Here is a 21,319-nt window from a genome sequence, read left to right as displayed (position 1 = left end):
CACGACGTGCTAAACGTCGAATAGCTGGCTTTGTGATACCTTGGATGTTATCACGTAAAACTTTGCGATGACGTTTGGCGCCACCTTTACCTAATCCTTTTCCACCTTTGCCACGACCAGTCATTTTTTCTATTTAGCACTTTTTTTAGCTTTCACAAGAACACTTCACTTGATCACTTCACTTCACAACTAATAGCTTGGTTACCGAACGTAGCTGCTATTTATACAAAAATCCACAACATTGAGTGAGCTACCATTATGTGGCATAAATATTTCTATCTCATTTTAACTCGCACAATATTGCAACCCTAAAAAAAATGGACAATTGAAACGTTTTTGTGTATTTTATTATATGTATTTCCACATTTATAAAAATTAGGTTTATTAAGTGAAGTGTTCAGTGATCAGTGTTTATTTTGAATTGTGAAAAATAAAAGTGAGAAATGGCTCGTACAAAGCAAACAGCCCGTAAATCGACTGGTGCTAAAGCGCCACGTAAACAATTGGCCACTAAAGCTGCTCGCAAAAGTGCGCCGGCAACTGGTGGAGTGAAGAAGCCACATCGTTATCGCCCAGGTACAGTCGCTTTGCGTGAAATTCGTCGTTATCAGAAGAGTACCGAACTGTTGATTCGTAAATTGCCATTCCAACGTTTGGTGCGTGAAATTGCTCAAGATTTTAAAACTGATTTACGTTTCCAGAGTTCAGCTGTTATGGCATTACAAGAAGCAAGTGAAGCATATTTAGTTGGTTTGTTCGAAGATACAAATTTGTGTGCCATTCATGCAAAACGTGTCACAATTATGCCAAAAGATATTCAATTGGCTAGACGTATACGTGGTGAACGTGCTTAATTCCATATTTTAATAAATATTATAAACGGTCCTTTTCAGGACCACAAATTTTTTTAAACAAAAAAGATCAAAAATAACTGAAGCAACTGTTAATGAAAATTCGTATTTTGATAGTAGCAGCTGTAGTTTTACCCTTAATATGGTGTGTATACCTACTCACGAGTATATACACATTTATTTGCTAAACACATACATTAGTATGTATGCACGGTTGTGTGTTTGTACCTTTGGTACGTATGAATACACGCCACAACTTTTTGCGCCTTTGTCGAGATGCTCATACAAACATACATATGTACATATATACATACAATATGTAGTAGCTTGCATGCTGTACTTTTTTAATGTTGCTCAGTTTTTTTTCTTCTGGAAAATGATGTAAGTCAACTTTTTTATGAATATTTTCAAACACTATTTTATTAATTGAAGTAGTTGTTAACGCAGATTTCGTTAAAAAAATAAATTTTCCAAAAGTGTACTTATGACCTTTTAAATTTTTCTTTCAAAAAGTGTTTTAATAGGTTTTAAAATAGATAAATACATATATATGACAATATAATTAATCTCTTTGTATATATATTTTGTCGTCCTGAAAAGGACGGTTTTAAATTTGGCGTCTAAGAATATATGTAAATCGGCGATTACATCACTTATGCTTTCTTTTCGGTCTTCTTTGGCAAAAGTACAGCTTGAATATTTGGTAAAACACCACCTTGAGCTATGGTAACTCCAGACAATAGTTTATTCAATTCTTCATCGTTACGAATAGCCAATTGTAAATGACGTGGAATAATTCTAGTTTTTTTATTATCACGTGCAGCATTACCAGCCAATTCAAGAACTTCAGCTGCCAAATATTCCATAACAGCAGCTAAATATACTGGAGCACCGGCACCAACACGTTCAGCATAATTGCCTTTACGTAACAAACGATGAATACGACCGACAGGAAATTGAAGACCAGCACGGTTTGAACGTGACTTTGCCTTTCCCTTTACTTTACCACCTTTACCACGGCCAGGCATTGTTGTTATATATTTCACTTAATACACTTTTTCACAAATACACACACTAGCTGAATAGCTTGGGCACTTTATTTCCTAAACGCAATTTGTGCTGCGCTTATATACTTTTTCGTTTGTACATTGAGCAACCCCAATCGCATGTTTTCAAATTAACTCCGGCAATATTTAGCGAATCGTTACGAACAGGTTGAATGGTTTGTCGGAAAAAATACACTTAAAGGTGCGCATTTTGACAATTAGAAAATTATTAAAAAGTGTGAGTGATAGTGAAGTGATTTTGTGAAAATTAAATATGCCTCCTAAAACTAGTGGTAAAGCAGCTAAGAAGGCCGGTAAGGCTCAGAAGAATATTACTAAAAACGACAAGAAGAAGAAGCGTAAGAGGAAGGAAAGTTATGCCATCTACATTTATAAAGTGTTGAAACAAGTACATCCTGATACTGGTATATCGTCGAAAGCAATGAGTATCATGAACAGTTTTGTTAATGACATTTTTGAACGTATTGCTGCTGCAGCATCACGTTTAGCTCATTACAATAAACGTTCAACAATTACTAGTCGCGAAATTCAAACTGCCGTACGCCTATTGTTGCCTGGTGAATTGGCTAAGCATGCCGTGAGTGAGGGTACTAAGGCTGTTACCAAATACACAAGCTCCAAGTAATTTGTGCGACTGAGGAAAAAATGTTAACAAAAAGGCCCTTTTCAGGGCCACAAAATATAAATTAACAAAGAGATATGAATTTTTCTAAGTCGATGAAAATTTTTAATTTTGTTTTGCAATTGAAACATCAATTTTAAAATTGGTCAGCATGGTAGGGCTGACTTACAGTGTCAGACACTAGAGCGGTTAATTATTATGGCGAAGCAACGCTGTAGTCAGACGTATTGCGTACATTTTTGATCTTTTTGTTTGTATATTTTGTAGCCCTGAAAAGGGCTTATTGATAATTCAACATTTAATGAATGTTGTGTCATTGTAAATTATCACAAAAAAAACGCAGCATATTTATTTTTTAGCTGATGCCTTTTTTGCAGCTGGCTTTTTAGTCGCAGCCTTTTTTGGTTTGGTAGCAGTTGCTTTTGCTTTTGTTGCCTTTGACTTAGCGGTGGCAGATTTCGACTTGGTTGGCTTGGCTTTAACGGCGCCAGTCTTTTTTGCGTCTTTAGCCTTAGATTTCTCACTTTTCTTTTTTTCGGCGGTTTTCTTAGTGGCAACAGCTTTTTTCACTTTTTTCTCACCACTTGCCTTTTTAACACCACTCGACGATTTTTTCTTTAATGTTGCACTATCTTTTTTGGCTTTTGATTTATCAACCGATTTTGACTTACCATCACCTGATTTAGTGGCTGCAGCTGATAATTTAAATGAACCAGATGCCCCCTTTCCTTTGGTTTGAATCAATTTTCCACTAGTAACAGCCGATTTCAAATAGCGCTTAATAAATGGTGCCAATTTTTGGGCGTCACATTTATATGTTGCACTAATATATTTCTTAATTGCCAAAAGTGATGAGCCACCACGTTCCTTCAAATTCTTAATCGATGCATCTACCATTTGTTGAGTTGGTGGATGAGTGGGAGCAACCGATGGTTTTTTGGGTTTAGTTGCTTTTTTAGCAGCAACTTTCTTCTCAGCAACAGCAGCAGAAGCAGCTACTGGTGAGCTAACATTTGCAACAGCGATTGTGTCAGACATTTTCACTTAATTATTTTATTTAAACTTTTATTAACACTTGAAAATATTTATCAATTTAAGCACACAAAGCACAAACTCACTATTTATACTTTTTTATACAAGCGCATAGAATGCGATACTCTGTTTAAAATTTGAGAAGCGCAGCGAAAAGATGGATGACAAATGTTTTCATTTCAGTGCTACGTACCATTTACATTTGATAAACTTTTCATCTTAATAAATTAATTAAAATTCACATATTAAAGTTATTGCAAATATTCATGTAAAAATAGATAACTGAAATGTGTTAGTTTGATATACGAATTCACTTAAATTGATGAATTTCATATTTTCGGAGTGTCAGGCATTTTAATCAAAAGTTTGCACTGATAAAATCGAATTTTTTCTCAATTAAGTGAAATTTCTTAAAATATATTTGTACTAATCAAAATTTTAATTCGGATATATAAAATATGTTAAATTAGAAATCAAAAAACTTATCTTCGTTGAGTTTTAACAACATTATTTTATTTTAAAAAATTTTTTAAATATTTCTATTGCAACACTAGAGTAACCCTATATGGCTTCACTTAAAGGCATCTAAAGTTTGGAATTTTAGTCTGAATTGATTATTGATATTGGACGTCTACAACTTATATGTATAATTAAATGAAATTTCATGACATTCAAAAAAAAATAAAAAAAATTCTCATTGAATGCTTATTAATTATCAATATGATTATAATATACATATCTGAACATAATCGGACATCAGCGTCCATTTTAAGTACTATAATAGGTGGATGAGTATGAATTTGTACTATGCAGATTCATTTTGTATTTATATGATGAATGCTTATAAGCTTTAAATCAATAATTGATATGGTAAAAAATTATAACTAATATTATTATGCACGTAAATGTATGCGCGCGTATGAAATTTTTCCATTGAATCTATAGAAATATTAAATTGTATTCCAAGTATTTATTCAATTAAATGCAATTTAATAAAAAAAATATTTATGTACATATATATACATAAAATAAAAGAAAAAGTTGGATATGCCAACAACACGCGGTGTTCCCAAGCGGTCCCCCATCTAAGTACTAACCGCGCCCGACGCTGCTTAATTTCGGTGATCGGACGAGAACCGATGTATTCAGCGTGGTATGGTCGTTGGCAAAATTTGTTTGCCTAAATTGGTATAAGTATGGCTATTTTAATGTGTATACTCGCAGCTGTGAATTTGTCCTTTTTTTTTTTAAATGATATAAGTCGATTTAAGTAAATTTTGTTATATACTTTATAGTTTAGTGTATTCAGATACTCTTGCTACTAAAATCAGATTAAGTTTATTTTTTTACAAAAATGAACTTATGCCATTTTTGAAAATAAGCCTGCTATTATAGACATATTTATATCGCTTGGCTTGTGTCGGGGTATATTCATTTGCATGAGTTTTCATTATGCATACATACGTATGCTACTTAGTTTAAACGAACATTCATACATACTACATATGCATGTACATCTTAATAACATATCTTTCTGTTATGTATTGTATTAGAGAAATTTTGAAATCTTTGTTAAAAAATATTGTGGTCCTGAAAAGGACCGTTTGTTTGAATGTATATTTATTTTGTGTTAATATGTCCGTAAAAATGAATTTAACCGCCGAAACCATACAATGTACGACCCTGCCTCTTCAATGCATATACAACATCCATAGCCGTAACTGTTTTCCTTTTAGCATGTTCAGTATAAGTGACTGCATCACGGATAACATTTTCCAAAAATACTTTTAAAACACCACGAGTTTCTTCATATATTAAACCAGATATACGTTTTACGCCACCACGACGTGCTAAACGTCGAATAGCTGGCTTTGTGATACCTTGGATGTTATCACGTAAAACTTTGCGATGACGTTTGGCGCCACCTTTACCTAATCCTTTTCCACCTTTGCCACGACCAGTCATTTTTTCTATTTAGCACTTTTTTTAGCTTTCACAAGAACACTTCACTTGATCACTTCACTTCACAACTAATAGCTTGGTTACCGAACGTAGCTGCTATTTATACAAAAATCCACAACATTGAGTGAGCTACCATTATGTGGCATAAATATTTCTATCTCATTTTAACTCGCACAATATTGCAACCCTAAAAAAATGGACAAATGAAACGTTTTTGTGTATTTTATTATATGTATTTCCACATTTATAAAAATTAGGTTTATTAAGTGAAGTGTTCAGTGATCAATGTTTATTTTGAATTGTGAAAAATAAAAGTGAGAAATGGCTCGTACAAAGCAAACAGCCCGTAAATCGACTGGTGGTAAAGCGCCACGTAAACAATTGGCCACTAAAGCTGCTCGCAAAAGTGCGCCGGCAACTGGTGGAGTGAAGAAGCCACATCGTTATCGCCCAGGTACAGTCGCTTTGCGTGAAATTCGTCGTTATCAGAAGAGTACCGAACTGTTGATTCGTAAATTGCCATTCCAACGTTTGGTGCGTGAAATTGCTCAAGATTTTAAAACTGATTTACGTTTCCAGAGTTCAGCTGTTATGGCATTACAAGAAGCAAGTGAAGCATATTTAGTTGGTTTGTTCGAAGATACAAATTTGTGTGCCATTCATGCAAAACGTGTCACAATTATGCCAAAAGATATTCAATTGGCTAGACGTATACGTGGTGAACGTGCTTAATTCCATATTTTAATAAATATTATAAACGGTCCTTTTCAGGACCACAAATTTTTTTAAACAAAAAAGATCAAAAATAACTGAAGCAACTGTTAATGAAAATTCGTATTTTGATAGTAGCAGCTGTAGTTTTACCCTTAATATGGTGTGTATACCTACTCACGAGTATATACACATTTATTTGCTAAACACATACATTAGTATGTATGCACGGTTGTGTGTTTGTACCTTTGGTACGTATGAATACACGCCACAACTTTTTGCGCCTTTGTCGAGATGCTCATACAAACATACATATGTACATATATACATACAATATGTAGTAGCTTGCATGCTGTACTTTTTTAATGTTGCTCAGTTTTTTTTCTTCTGGAAAATGATGTAAGTCAACTTTTTTATGAATATTTTCAAACACTATTTTATTAATTGAAGTAGTTGTTAACGCAGATTTCGTTAAAAAAATAAATTTTCCAAAAGTGTACTTACGACCTTTTAAATTTTTCTTTCAAAAAGTGTTTTAATAGGTTTTAAAATAGATAAATACATATATATGACAATATAATTAATCTCTTTGTATATATATTTTGTCGTCCTGAAAAGGACGGTTTTAAATTTGGCGTCTAAGAATATATGTAAATCGGCGATTACATCACTTATGCTTTCTTTTCGGTCTTCTTTGGTAAAAGTACAGCTTGAATATTTGGTAAAACACCACCTTGAGCTATGGTAACTCCAGACAATAGTTTATTCAATTCTTCATCGTTACGAATAGCCAATTGTAAATGACGTGGAATAATTCTAGTTTTTTTATTATCACGTGCAGCATTACCAGCCAATTCAAGAACTTCAGCTGCCAAATATTCCATAACAGCAGCTAAATATACTGGAGCACCGGCACCAACACGTTCAGCATAATTGCCTTTACGTAACAAACGATGAATACGACCGACAGGGAATTGAAGACCAGCACGGTTTGAACGTGACTTTGCCTTTCCCTTTACTTTACCACCTTTACCACGGCCAGACATTGTTGTTATATATTTCACTTAATACACTTTTTCACAAATACACACACTAGCTGAATAGCTTGGGCACTTTATTTCCTAAACGCAATTTGTGCTGCGCTTATATACTTTTTCGTTTGTACATTGAGCAACCCCAATCGCATGTTTTCAAATTAATGCCGGCAATATTTAGCGAATCGTTACGAACAGGTTGAATGGTTTGTCGGAAAAAATACACTTAAAGGTGCGCATTTTGACACTTAGAAAATTATTAAAAAGTGTGAGTGATAGTGAAGTGATTTTGTGAAAATTAAATATGCCTCCTAAAACTAGTGGTAAAGCAGCTAAGAAGGCCGGTAAGGCTCAGAAGAATATTACTAAAAACGACAAGAAGAAGAAGCGTAAGAGGAAGGAAAGTTATGCCATCTACATTTATAAAGTGTTGAAACAAGTACATCCTGATACTGGTATATCGTCGAAAGCAATGAGTATCATGAACAGTTTTGTTAATGACATTTTTGAACGTATTGCTGCTGAAGCATCACGTTTAGCTCATTACAATAAACGTTCAACAATTACTAGTCGCGAAATTCAAACTGCCGTACGCCTATTGTTGCCTGGTGAATTGGCTAAGCATGCCGTGAGTGAGGGTACTAAGGCTGTTACCAAATACACAAGCTCCAAGTAATTTGTGCGACTGAGGAAAAAATGTTAACAAAAAGGCCCTTTTCAGGGCCACAAAATATAAATTAACAAAGAGATATGAATTTTTCTAAGTCGATGAAAATTTTTAATTTTGTTTTGCAATTGAAACATCAAAAAATGTTAACAAAAAGGCGCTTTTCAGGGCCACAAAATATAAATTAACAAAGAGATATGAATTTTTCTAAGTCGATGAAAATTTTTAATTTTGTTTTGCAATTGAAACATCAATTTTAAAATTGGTCAGCATGGTAGGGCTGACTTACAGTGTCAGACACTAGAGCGGTTAATTATTATGGCGAAGCAACGCTGTAGTCAGACGTATTGCGTACATTTTTGATCTTTTTGTTTGTATATTTTGTAGCCCTGAAAAGGGCTTATTGATAATTCAACATTTAATGAATGTTGTGTCCTTGTAAATTATCACAAAAAAACGCAGCATATTTATTTTTTAGCTGATGCCTTTTTTGCAGCTGGCTTTTTAGTCGCAGCCTTTTTTGGTTTGGTAGCAGTTGCTTTTGCTTTTGTTGCCTTTGACTTAGCGGTGGCAGATTTCGACTTGGTTGGCTTGGCTTTAACGGCGCCAGTCTTTTTTGCGTCTTTAGCCTTAGATTTCTCACTTTTCTTTTTTTCGGCGGTTTTCTTAGTGGCAACAGCTTTTTTCACTTTTTTCTCACCACTTGCCTTTTTAACACCACTCGACGATTTTTTCTTTAATGTTGCACTATCTTTTTTGGCTTTTGATTTATCAACCGATTTTGACTTACCATCACCTGATTTAGTGGCTGCAGCTGATAATTTAAATGAACCAGATGCCCCCTTTCCTTTGGTTTGAATCAATTTTCCACTAGTAACAGCCGATTTCAAATAGCGCTTAATAAATGGTGCCAATTTTTGGGCGTCACATTTATATGTTGCACTAATATATTTCTTAATTGCCAAAAGTGATGAGCCACCACGTTCCTTCAAATTCTTAATCGATGCATCTACCATTTGTTGAGTTGGTGGATGAGTGGGAGCAACCGATGGTTTTTTGGGTTTAGTTGCTTTTTTAGCAGCAACTTTCTTCTCAGCAACAGCAGCAGAAGCAGCTACTGGTGAGCTAACATTTGCAACAGCGATTGTGTCAGACATTTTCACTTAATTATTTTATTTAAACTTTTATTAACACTTGAAAATATTTATCAATTTAAGCACACAAAGCACAAACTCACTATTTATACTTTTTTATACAAGCGCATAGAATGCGATACTCTGTTTAAAATTTTAGAAGCGCAGCGAAAAGATGGATGACAAATGTTTTCATTTCAGTGCTACGTACCATTTACATTTGATAAACTTTTCATCTTAATAAATTAATTAAAATTCACATATTAAAGTTATTGCAAATATTCATGTAAAAATAGATAACTGAAATGTGTTAGTTTGATATACGAATTCATTTAAATTGATGAATTTCATATTTTCGGAGTGTCAGGCATTTTAATCAAAAGTTTGCACTGATAAAATCGAATTTTTTCTCAATTAAGTGAAATTTCTTAAAATATATTTGTACTAATCAAAATTTTAATTCGGATATATAAAATATGTTAAATTAGAAATCAAAAAACTTATCTTCGTTGAGTTTTAACAACATTATTTTATTTTAAAAAATTTTTTAAATATTTCTATTGCAACACTAGAGTAACCCTATATGGCTTCACTTAAAGGCATCTAAAGTTTGGAATTTTAGTCTGAATTGATTATTGATATTGGACGTCTACAACTTATATGTATAATTAAATGAAATTTCATGACATTCAAAAAAAAATAAAAAAAATTCTCATTGAATGCTTATTAATTATCAATATGATTATAATATACATATCTGAACATAATCGGACATCAGCGTCCATTTTAAGTACTATAATAGGTGGATGAGTATGAATTTGTACTATGCAGATTCATTTTGTATTTATATGATGAATGCTTATAAGCTTTAAATCAATAATTGATATGGTAAAAAATTATAACTAATATTATTATGCACGTAAATGTATGCGCGCGTATGAAATTTTTCCATTGAATCTATAGAAATATTAAATTGTATTCCAAGTATTTATTCAATTAAATGCAATTTAATAAAAAAAATATTTATGTACATATATATACATAAAATAAAAGAAAAAGTTGGATATGCAAACAACACGCGGTGTTCCCAAGCGGTCCCCCATCTAAGTACTAACCGCGCCCGACGCTGCTTAATTTCGGTGATCGGACGAGAACCGATGTATTCAGCGTGGTATGGTCGTTGGCAAAATTTGTTTGCCTAAATTGGTATAAGTATGGCTATTTTAATGTGTATACTCGCAGCTGTGAATTTGTCCTTTTTTTTTTTAAATGATATAAGTCGATTTAAGTAAATTTTGTTATATACTTTATAGTTTAGTGTATTCAGATACTCTTGCTACTAAAATCAGATTAAGTTTATTTTTTTACAAAAATGAACTTATGCCATTTTTGAAAATAAGCCTGCTATTATAGACATATTTATATCGCTTGGCTTGTGTCGGGGTATATTAATTTGCATGAGTTTTCATTATGCATACATACGTATGCTACTTAGTTTAAACGAACATTCATACATACTACATATGCATGTACATCTTAATAACATATCTTTCTGTTATGTATTGTATTAGAGAAATTTTGAAATCTTTGTTAAAAAATATTGTGGTCCTGAAAAGGACCGTTTGTTTGAATGTATATTTATTTTGTGTTAATATGTCCGTAAAAATGAATTTAACCGCCGAAACCATACAATGTACGACCCTGCCTCTTCAATGCATATACAACATCCATAGCCGTAACTGTTTTCCTTTTAGCATGTTCAGTATAAGTGACTGCATCACGGATAACATTTTCCAAAAATACTTTTAAAACACCACGAGTTTCTTCATATATTAAACCAGATATACGTTTTACGCCACCACGACGTGCTAAACGTCGAATAGCTGGCTTTGTGATACCTTGGATGTTATCACGTAAAACTTTGCGATGACGTTTGGCGCCACCTTTACCTAATCCTTTTCCACCTTTGCCACGACCAGTCATTTTTTCTATTTAGCACTTTTTTTAGCTTTCACAAGAACACTTCACTTGATCACTTCACTTCACAACTAATAGCTTGGTTACCGAACGTAGCTGCTATTTATACAAAAATCCACAACATTGAGTGAGCTACCATTATGTGGCATAAATATTTCTATCTCATTTTAACTCGCACAATATTGCAACCCTAAAAAAATGGACAAATGAAACGTTTTTGTGTATTTTATTATATGTATTTCCACATTTATAAAAATTAGGTTTATTAAGTGAAGTGTTCAGTGATCAATGTTTATTTTGAATTGTGAAAAATAAAAGTGAGAAATGGCTCGTACAAAGCAAACAGCCCGTAAATCGACTGGTGGTAAAGCGCCACGTAAACAATTGGCCACTAAAGCTGCTCGCAAAAGTGCGCCGGCAACTGGTGGAGTGAAGAAGCCACATCGTTATCGCCCAGGTACAGATGGCATTACAAGAAGCAAGTGAAGCATATTTAGTTGGTTTGTTCGAAGATACAAATTTGTGTGCCATTCATGCAAAACGTGTCACAATTATGCCAAAAGATATTCAATTGGCTAGACGTATACGTGGTGAACGTGCTTAATTCCATATTTTAATAAATATTATAAACGGTCCTTTTCAGGACCACAAATTTTTTTAAACAAAAAAGATCAAAAATAACTGAAGCAACTGTTAATGAAAATTCGTATTTTGATAGTAGCAGCTGTAGTTTTACCCTTAATATGGTGTGTATACCTACTCACGAGTATATACACATGTATTTGCTAAACACATACATTAGTATGTATGCACGGTTGTGTGTTTGTACCTTTGGTACGTATGAATACACGCCACAACTTTTTGCGCCTTTGTCGAGATGCTCATACAAACATACATATGTACATATATACATACAATATGTAGTAGCTTGCATGCTGTACTTTTTTAATGTTGCTCAGTTTTTTTTCTTCTGGAAAATGATGTAAGTCAACTTTTTTATGAATATTTTCAAACACTATTTTATTAATTGAAGTAGTTGTTAACGCAGATTTCGTTAAAAAAATAAATTTTCCAAAAGTGTACTTACGACCTTTTAAATTTTTCTTTCAAAAAGTGTTTTAATAGGTTTTAAAATAGATAAATACATATATATGACAATATAATTAATCTCTTTGTATATATATTTTGTCGTCCTGAAAAGGACGGTTTTAAATTTGGCGTCTAAGAATATATGTAAATCGGCGATTACATCACTTATGCTTTCTTTTCGGTCTTCTTTGGTAAAAGTACAGCTTGAATATTTGGTAAAACACCACCTTGAGCTATGGTAACTCCAGACAATAGTTTATTCAATTCTTCATCGTTACGAATAGCCAATTGTAAATGACGTGGAATAATTCTAGTTTTTTTATTATCACGTGCAGCATTACCAGCCAATTCAAGAACTTCAGCTGCCAAATATTCCATAACAGCAGCTAAATATACTGGAGCACCGGCACCAACACGTTCAGCATAATTGCCTTTACGTAACAAACGATGAATACGACCGACAGGGAATTGAAGACCAGCACGGTTTGAACGTGACTTTGCCTTTCCCTTTACTTTACCACCTTTACCACGGCCAGACATTGTTGTTATATATTTCACTTAATACACTTTTTCACAAATACACACACTAGCTGAATAGCTTGGGCACTTTATTTCCTAAACGCAATTTGTGCTGCGCTTATATACTTTTTCGTTTGTACATTGAGCAACCCCAATCGCATGTTTTCAAATTAATGCCGGCAATATTTAGCGAATCGTTACGAACAGGTTGAATGGTTTGTCGGAAAAAATACACTTAAAGGTGCGCATTTTGACACTTAGAAAATTATTAAAAAGTGTGAGTGATAGTGAAGTGATTTTGTGAAAATTAAATATGCCTCCTAAAACTAGTGGTAAAGCAGCTAAGAAGGCCGGTAAGGCTCAGAAGAATATTACTAAAAACGACAAGAAGAAGAAGCGTAAGAGGAAGGAAAGTTATGCCATCTACATTTATAAAGTGTTGAAACAAGTACATCCTGATACTGGTATATCGTCGAAAGCAATGAGTATCATGAACAGTTTTGTTAATGACATTTTTGAACGTATTGCTGCTGAAGCATCACGTTTAGCTCATTACAATAAACGTTCAACAATTACTAGTCGCGAAATTCAAACTGCCGTACGCCTATTGTTGCCTGGTGAATTGGCTAAGCATGCCGTGAGTGAGGGTACTAAGGCTGTTACCAAATACACAAGCTCCAAGTAATTTGTGCGACTGAGGAAAAAATGTTAACAAAAAGGCCCTTTTCAGGGCCACAAAATATAAATTAACAAAGAGATATGAATTTTTCTAAGTCGATGAAAATTTTTAATTTTGTTTTGCAATTGAAACATCAAAAAATGTTAACAAAAAGGCGCTTTTCAGGGCCACAAAATATAAATTAACAAAGAGATATGAATTTTTCTAAGTCGATGAAAATTTTTAATTTTGTTTTGCAATTGAAACATCAATTTTAAAATTGGTCAGCATGGTAGGGCTGACTTACAGTGTCAGACACTAGAGCGGTTAATTATTATGGCGAAGCAACGCTGTAGTCAGACGTATTGCGTACATTTTTGATCTTTTTGTTTGTATATTTTGTAGCCCTGAAAAGGGCTTATTGATAATTCAACATTTAATGAATGTTGTGTCCTTGTAAATTATCACAAAAAAACGCAGCATATTTATTTTTTAGCTGATGCCTTTTTTGCAGCTGGCTTTTTAGTCGCAGCCTTTTTTGGTTTGGTAGCAGTTGCTTTTGCTTTTGTTGCCTTTGACTTAGCGGTGGCAGATTTCGACTTGGTTGGCTTGGCTTTAACGGCGCCAGTCTTTTTTGCGTCTTTAGCCTTAGATTTCTCACTTTTCTTTTTTTCGGCGGTTTTCTTAGTGGCAACAGCTTTTTTCACTTTTTTCTCACCACTTGCCTTTTTAACACCACTCGACGATTTTTTCTTTAATGTTGCACTATCTTTTTTGGCTTTTGATTTATCAACCGATTTTGACTTACCATCACCTGATTTAGTGGCTGCAGCTGATAATTTAAATGAACCAGATGCCCCCTTTCCTTTGGTTTGAATCAATTTTCCACTAGTAACAGCCGATTTCAAATAGCGCTTAATAAATGGTGCCAATTTTTGGGCGTCACATTTATATGTTGCACTAATATATTTCTTAATTGCCAAAAGTGATGAGCCACCACGTTCCTTCAAATTCTTAATCGATGCATCTACCATTTGTTGAGTTGGTGGATGAGTGGGAGCAACCGATGGTTTTTTGGGTTTAGTTGCTTTTTTAGCAGCAACTTTCTTCTCAGCAACAGCAGCAGAAGCAGCTACTGGTGAGCTAACATTTGCAACAGCGATTGTGTCAGACATTTTCACTTAATTATTTTATTTAAACTTTTATTAACACTTGAAAATATTTATCAATTTAAGCACACAAAGCACAAACTCACTATTTATACTTTTTTATACAAGCGCATAGAATGCGATACTCTGTTTAAAATTTTAGAAGCGCAGCGAAAAGATGGATGACAAATGTTTTCATTTCAGTGCTACGTACCATTTACATTTGATAAACTTTTCATCTTAATAAATTAATTAAAATTCACATATTAAAGTTATTGCAAATATTCATGTAAAAATAGATAACTGAAATGTGTTAGTTTGATATACGAATTCATTTAAATTGATGAATTTCATATTTTCGGAGTGTCAGGCATTTTAATCAAAAGTTTGCACTGATAAAATCGAATTTTTTCTCAATTAAGTGAAATTTCTTAAAATATATTTGTACTAATCAAAATTTTAATTCGGATATATAAAATATGTTAAATTAGAAATCAAAAAACTTATCTTCGTTGAGTTTTAACAACATTATTTTATTTTAAAAAATTTTTTAAATATTTCTATTGCAACACTAGAGTAACCCTATATGGCTTCACTTAAAGGCATCTAAAGTTTGGAATTTTAGTCTGAATTGATTATTGATATTGGACGTCTACAACTTATATGTATAATTAAATGAAATTTCATGACATTCAAAAAAAAATAAAAAAAATTCTCATTGAATGCTTATTAATTATCAATATGATTATAATATACATATCTGAACATAATCGGACATCAGCGTCCATTTTAAGTACTATAATAGGTGGATGAGTATGAATTTGTACTATGCAGATTCATTTTGTATTTATATGATGAATGCTTATAAGCTTTAAATCAATAATTGATATGGTAAAAAATTATAACTAATATTATTATGCACGTAAATGTATGCGCGCGTATGAAATTTTTCCATTGAATCTATAGAAATATTAAATTGTATTCCAAGTATTTATTCAATTAAATGCAATTTAATAAAAAAAATATTTATGTACATATATATACATAAAATAAAAGAAAAAGTTGGATATGCAAACAACACGCGGTGTTCCCAAGCGGTCCCCCATCTAAGTACTAACCGCGCCCGACGCTGCTTAATTTCGGTGATCGGACGAGAACCGATGTATTCAGCGTGGTATGGTCGTTGGCAAAATTTGTTTGCCTAAATTGGTATAAGTATGGCTATTTTAATGTGTATACTCGCAGCTGTGAATTTGTCCTTTTTTTTTTTAAATGATATAAGTCGATTTAAGTAAATTTTGTTATATACTTTATAGTTTAGTGTATTCAGATACTCTTGCTACTAAAATCAGATTAAGTTTATTTTTTTACAAAAATGAACTTATGCCATTTTTGAAAATAAGCCTGCTATTATAGACATATTTATATCGCTTGGCTTGTGTCGGGGTATATTAATTTGCATGAGTTTTCATTATGCATACATACGTATGCTACTTAGTTTAAACGAACATTCATACATACTACATATGCATGTACATCTTAATAACATATCTTTCTGTTATGTATTGTATTAGAGAAATTTTGAAATCTTTGTTAAAAAATATTGTGGTCCTGAAAAGGACCGTTTGTTTGAATGTATATTTATTTTGTGTTAATATGTCCGTAAAAATGAATTTAACCGCCGAAACCATACAATGTACGACCCTGCCTCTTCAATGCATATACAACATCCATAGCCGTAACTGTTTTCCTTTTAGCATGTTCAGTATAAGTGACTGCATCACGGATAACATTTTCCAAAAATACTTTTAAAACACCACGAGTTTCTTCATATATTAAACCAGATATACGTTTTACGCCACCACGACGTGCTAAACGTCGAATAGCTGGCTTTGTGATACCTTGGATGTTATCACGTAAAACTTTGCGATGACGTTTGGCGCCACCTTTACCTAATCCTTTTCCACCTTTGCCACGACCAGTCATTTTTTCTATTTAGCACTTTTTTTAGCTTTCACAAGAACACTTCACTTGATCACTTCACTTCACAACTAATAGCTTGGTTACCGAACGTAGCTGCTATTTATACAAAAATCCACAACATTGAGTGAGCTACCATTATGTGGCATAAATATTTCTATCTCATTTTAACTCGCACAATATTGCAACCCTAAAAAAATGGACAAATGAAACGTTTTTGTGTATTTTATTATATGTATTTCCACATTTATAAAAATTAGGTTTATTAAGTGAAGTGTTCAGTGATCAATGTTTATTTTGAATTGTGAAAAATAAAAGTGAGAAATGGCTCGTACAAAGCAAACAGCCCGTAAATCGACTGGTGGTAAAGCGCCACGTAAACAATTGGCCACTAAAGCTGCTCGCAAAAGTGCGCCGGCAACTGGTGGAGTGAAGAAGCCACATCGTTATCGCCCAGGTACAGATGGCATTACAAGAAGCAAGTGAAGCATATTTAGTTGGTTTGTTCGAAGATACAAATTTGTGTGCCATTCATGCAAAACGTGTCACAATTATGCCAAAAGATATTCAATTGGCTAGACGTATACGTGGTGAACGTGCTTAATTCCATATTTTAATAAATATTATAAACGGTCCTTTTCAGGACCACAAATTTTTTTAAACAAAAAAGATCAAAAATAACTGAAGCAACTGTTAATGAAAATTCGTATTTTGATAGTAGCAGCTGTAGTTTTACCCTTAATATGGTGTGTATACCTACTCACGAGTATATACACATGTATTTGCTAAACACATACATTAGTATGTATGCACGGTTGTGTGTTTGTACCTTTGGTACGTATGAATACACGCCACAACTTTTTGCGCCTTTGTCGAGATGCTCATACAAACATACATATGTACATATATACATACAATATGTAGTAGCTTGCATGCTGTACTTTTTTAATGTTGCTCAGTTTTTTTTCTTCTGGAAAATGATGTAAGTCAACTTTTTTATGAATATTTTCAAACACTATTTTATTAATTGAAGTAGTTGTTAACGCAGATTTCGTTAAAAAAATAAATTTTCCAAAAGTGTACTTACGACCTTTTAAATTTTTCTTTCAAAAAGTGTTTTAATAGGTTTTAAAATAGATAAATACATATATATGACAATATAATTAATCTCTTTGTATATATATTTTGTCGTCCTGAAAAGGACGGTTTTAAATTTGGCGTCTAAGAATATATGTAAATCGGCGATTACATCACTTATGCTTTCTTTTCGGTCTTCTTTGGTAAAAGTACAGCTTGAATATTTGGTAAAACACCACCTTGAGCTATGGTAACTCCAGACAATAGTTTATTCAATTCTTCATCGTTACGAATAGCCAATTGTAAATGACGTGGAATAATTCTAGTTTTTTTATTATCACGTGCAGCATTACCAGCCAATTCAAGAACTTCAGCTGCCAAATATTCCATAACAGCAGCTAAATATACTGGAGCACCGGCACCAACACGTTCAGCATAATTGCCTTTACGTAACAAACGATGAATACGACCGACAGGGAATTGAAGACCAGCACGGTTTGAACGTGACTTTGCCTTTCCCTTTACTTTACCACCTTTACCACGGCCAGACATTGTTGTTATATATTTCACTTAATACACTTTTTCACAAATACACACACTAGCTGAATAGCTTGGGCACTTTATTTCCTAAACGCAATTTGTGCTGCGCTTATATACTTTTTCGTTTGTACATTGAGCAACCCCAATCGCATGTTTTCAAATTAATGCCGGCAATATTTAGCGAATCGTTACGAACAGGTTGAATGGTTTGTCGGAAAAAATACACTTAAAGGTGCGCATTTTGACACTTAGAAAATTATTAAAAAGTGTGAGTGATAGTGAAGTGATTTTGTGAAAATTAAATATGCCTCCTAAAACTAGTGGTAAAGCAGCTAAGAAGGCCGGTAAGGCTCAGAAGAATATTACTAAAAACGACAAGAAGAAGAAGCGTAAGAGGAAGGAAAGTTATGCCATCTACATTTATAAAGTGTTGAAACAAGTACATCCTGATACTGGTATATCGTCGAAAGCATTGAGTATCATGAACAGTTTTGTTAATGACATTTTTGAACGTATTGCTGCTGAAGCATCACGTTTAGCTCATTACAATAAACGTTCAACAATTACTAGTCGCGAAATTCAAACTGCCGTACGCCTATTGTTGCCTGGTGAATTGGCTAAGCATGCCGTGAGTGAGGGTACTAAGGCTGTTACCAAATACACAAGCTCCAAGTAATTTGTGCGACTGAGGAAAAAATGTTAACAAAAAGGCCCTTTTCAGGGCCACAAAATATAAATTAACAAAGAGATATGAATTTTTCTAAGTCGATGAAAATTTTTAATTTTGTTTTGCAATTGAAACATCAAAAAATGTTAACAAAAAGGCGCTTTTCAGGGCCACAAAATATAAATTAACAAAGAGATATGAATTTTTCTAAGTCGATGAAAATTTTTAATTTTGTTTTGCAATTGAAACATCAATTTTAAAATTGGTCAGCATGGTAGGGCTGACTTACAGTGTCAGACACTAGAGCGGTTAATTATTATGGCGAAGCAACGCTGTAGTCAGACGTATTGCGTACATTTTTGATCTTTTTGTTTGTATATTTTGTAGCCCTGAAAAGGGCTTATTGATAATTCAACATTTAATGAATGTTGTGTCCTTGTAAATTATCACAAAAAAACGCAGCATATTTATTTTTTAGCTGATGCCTTTTTTGCAGCTGGCTTTTTAGTCGCAGCCTTTTTTGGTTTGGTAGCAGTTGCTTTTGCTTTTGTTGCCTTTGACTTAGCGGTGGCAGATTTCGACTTGGTTGGCTTGGCTTTAACGGCGCCAGTCTTTTTTGCGTCTTTAGCCTTAGATTTCTCACTTTTCTTTTTTTCGGCGGTTTTCTTAGTGGCAACAGCTTTTTTCACTTTTTTCTCACCACTTGCCTTTTTAACACCACTCGACGATTTTTTCTTTAATGTTGCACTATCTTTTTTGGCTTTTGATTTATCAACCGATTTTGACTTACCATCACCTGATTTAGTGGCTGCAGCTGATAATTTAAATGAACCAGATGCCCCCTTTCCTTTGGTTTGAATCAATTTTCCACTAGTAACAGCCGATTTCAAATAGCGCTTAATAAATGGTGCCAATTTTTGGGCGTCACATTTATATGTTGCACTAATATATTTCTTAATTGCCAAAAGTGATGAGCCACCACGTTCCTTCAAATTCTTAATCGATGCATCTACCATTTGTTGAGTTGGTGGATGAGTGGGAGCAACCGATGGTTTTTTGGGTTTAGTTGCTTTTTTAGCAGCAACTTTCTTCTCAGCAACAGCAGCAGAAGCAGCTACTGGTGAGCTAACATTTGCAACAGCGATTGTGTCAGACATTTTCACTTAATTATTTTATTTAAACTTTTATTAACACTTGAAAATATTTATCAATTTAAGCACACAAAGCACAAACTCACTATTTATACTTTTTTATACAAGCGCATAGAATGCGATACTCTGTTTAAAATTTTAGAAGCGCAGCGAAAAGATGGATGACAAATGTTTTCATTTCAGTGCTACGTACCATTTACATTTGATAAACTTTTCATCTTAATAAATTAATTAAAATTCACATATTAAAGTTATTGCAAATATTCATGTAAAAATAGATAACTGAAATGTGTTAGTTTGATATACGAATTCATTTAAATTGATGAATTTCATATTTTCGGAGTGTCAGGCATTTTAATCAAAAGTTTGCACTGATAAAATCGAATTTTTTCTCAATTAAGTGAAATTTCTTAAAATATATTTGTACTAATCAAAATTTTAATTCGGATATATAAAATATGTTAAATTAGAAATCAAAAAACTTATCTTCGTTGAGTTTTAACAACATTATTTTATTTTAAAAAATTTTTTAAATATTTCTATTGCAACACTAGAGTAACCCTATATGGCTTCACTTAAAGGCATCTAAAGTTTGGAATTTTAGTCTGAATTGATTATTGATATTGGACGTCTACAACTTATATGTATAATTAAATGAAATTTCATGACATTCAAAAAAAAATAAAAAAAATTCTCATTGAATGCTTATTAATTATCAATATGATTATAATATACATATCTGAACATAATCGGACATCAGCGTCCATTTTAAGTACTATAATAGGTGGATGAGTATGAATTTGTACTATGCAGATTCATTTTGTATTTATATGATGAATGCTTATAAGCTTTAAATCAATAATTGATATGGTAAAAAATTATAACTAATATTATTATGCACGTAAATGTATGCGCGCGTATGAAATTTTTCCATTGAATCTATAGAAATATTAAATTGTATTCCAAGTATTTATTCAATTAAATGCAATTTAATAAAAAAAATATTTATGTACATATATATACATAAAATAAAAGAAAAAGTTGGATATGCAAACAACACGCGGTGTTCCCAAGCGGTCCCCCATCTAAGTACTAACCGCGCCCGACGCTGCTTAATTTCGGTGATCGGACGAGAACCGATGTATTCAGCGTGGTATGGTCGTTGGCAAAATTTGTTTGCCTAAATTGGTATAAGTATGGCTATTTTAATGTGTATACTCGCAGCTGTGAATTTGTCCTTTTTTTTTTTAAATGATATAAGTCGATTTAAGTAAATTTTGTTATATACTTTATAGTTTAGTGTATTCAGATACTCTTGCTACTAAAATCAGATTAAGTTTATTTTTTTACAAAAATGAACTTATGCCATTTTTGAAAATAAGCCTGCTATTATAGACATATTTATATCGCTTGGCTTGTGTCGGGGTATATTAA

The 21,319-nt window shown here is 33.0% G+C and overlaps 4 non-coding genes across 4 annotated transcripts; all 4 read right to left on the bottom strand.

Moving 5' to 3' along the window:
* Window positions 1-4,620: 4,620 nt before the first annotated feature.
* Window positions 4,621-4,739, bottom strand: LOC137236314 (5S ribosomal RNA). The gene has a single exon (XR_010948362.1). It is a non-coding gene; the product is annotated as a 5S ribosomal RNA (ribosomal RNA).
* Window positions 4,740-10,145: 5,406 nt separating this feature from the next.
* On the bottom strand, window positions 10,146-10,264 carry LOC137236319 (5S ribosomal RNA). Its single transcript, XR_010948367.1, has one exon. It is a non-coding gene; the product is annotated as a 5S ribosomal RNA (ribosomal RNA).
* A 5,275-nt stretch (window positions 10,265-15,539) lies between these two features.
* Window positions 15,540-15,658, bottom strand: LOC137236318 (5S ribosomal RNA). Its single transcript, XR_010948366.1, has one exon. It is a non-coding gene; the product is annotated as a 5S ribosomal RNA (ribosomal RNA).
* Window positions 15,659-20,933: 5,275 nt separating this feature from the next.
* LOC137236317 (5S ribosomal RNA) lies at window positions 20,934-21,052 on the bottom strand. The gene has a single exon (XR_010948365.1). It is a non-coding gene; the product is annotated as a 5S ribosomal RNA (ribosomal RNA).
* Window positions 21,053-21,319: the final 267 nt, after the last annotated feature.

Source organism: Eurosta solidaginis, unplaced genomic scaffold (genome assembly GCF_040869045.1).
Source record: "Eurosta solidaginis isolate ZX-2024a unplaced genomic scaffold, ASM4086904v1 ctg00001782.1, whole genome shotgun sequence".
Lineage (NCBI taxonomy): Eukaryota > Metazoa > Arthropoda > Insecta > Diptera > Tephritidae > Eurosta > Eurosta solidaginis.
This window is presented reverse-complemented; position numbering and strand designations above follow the sequence as displayed.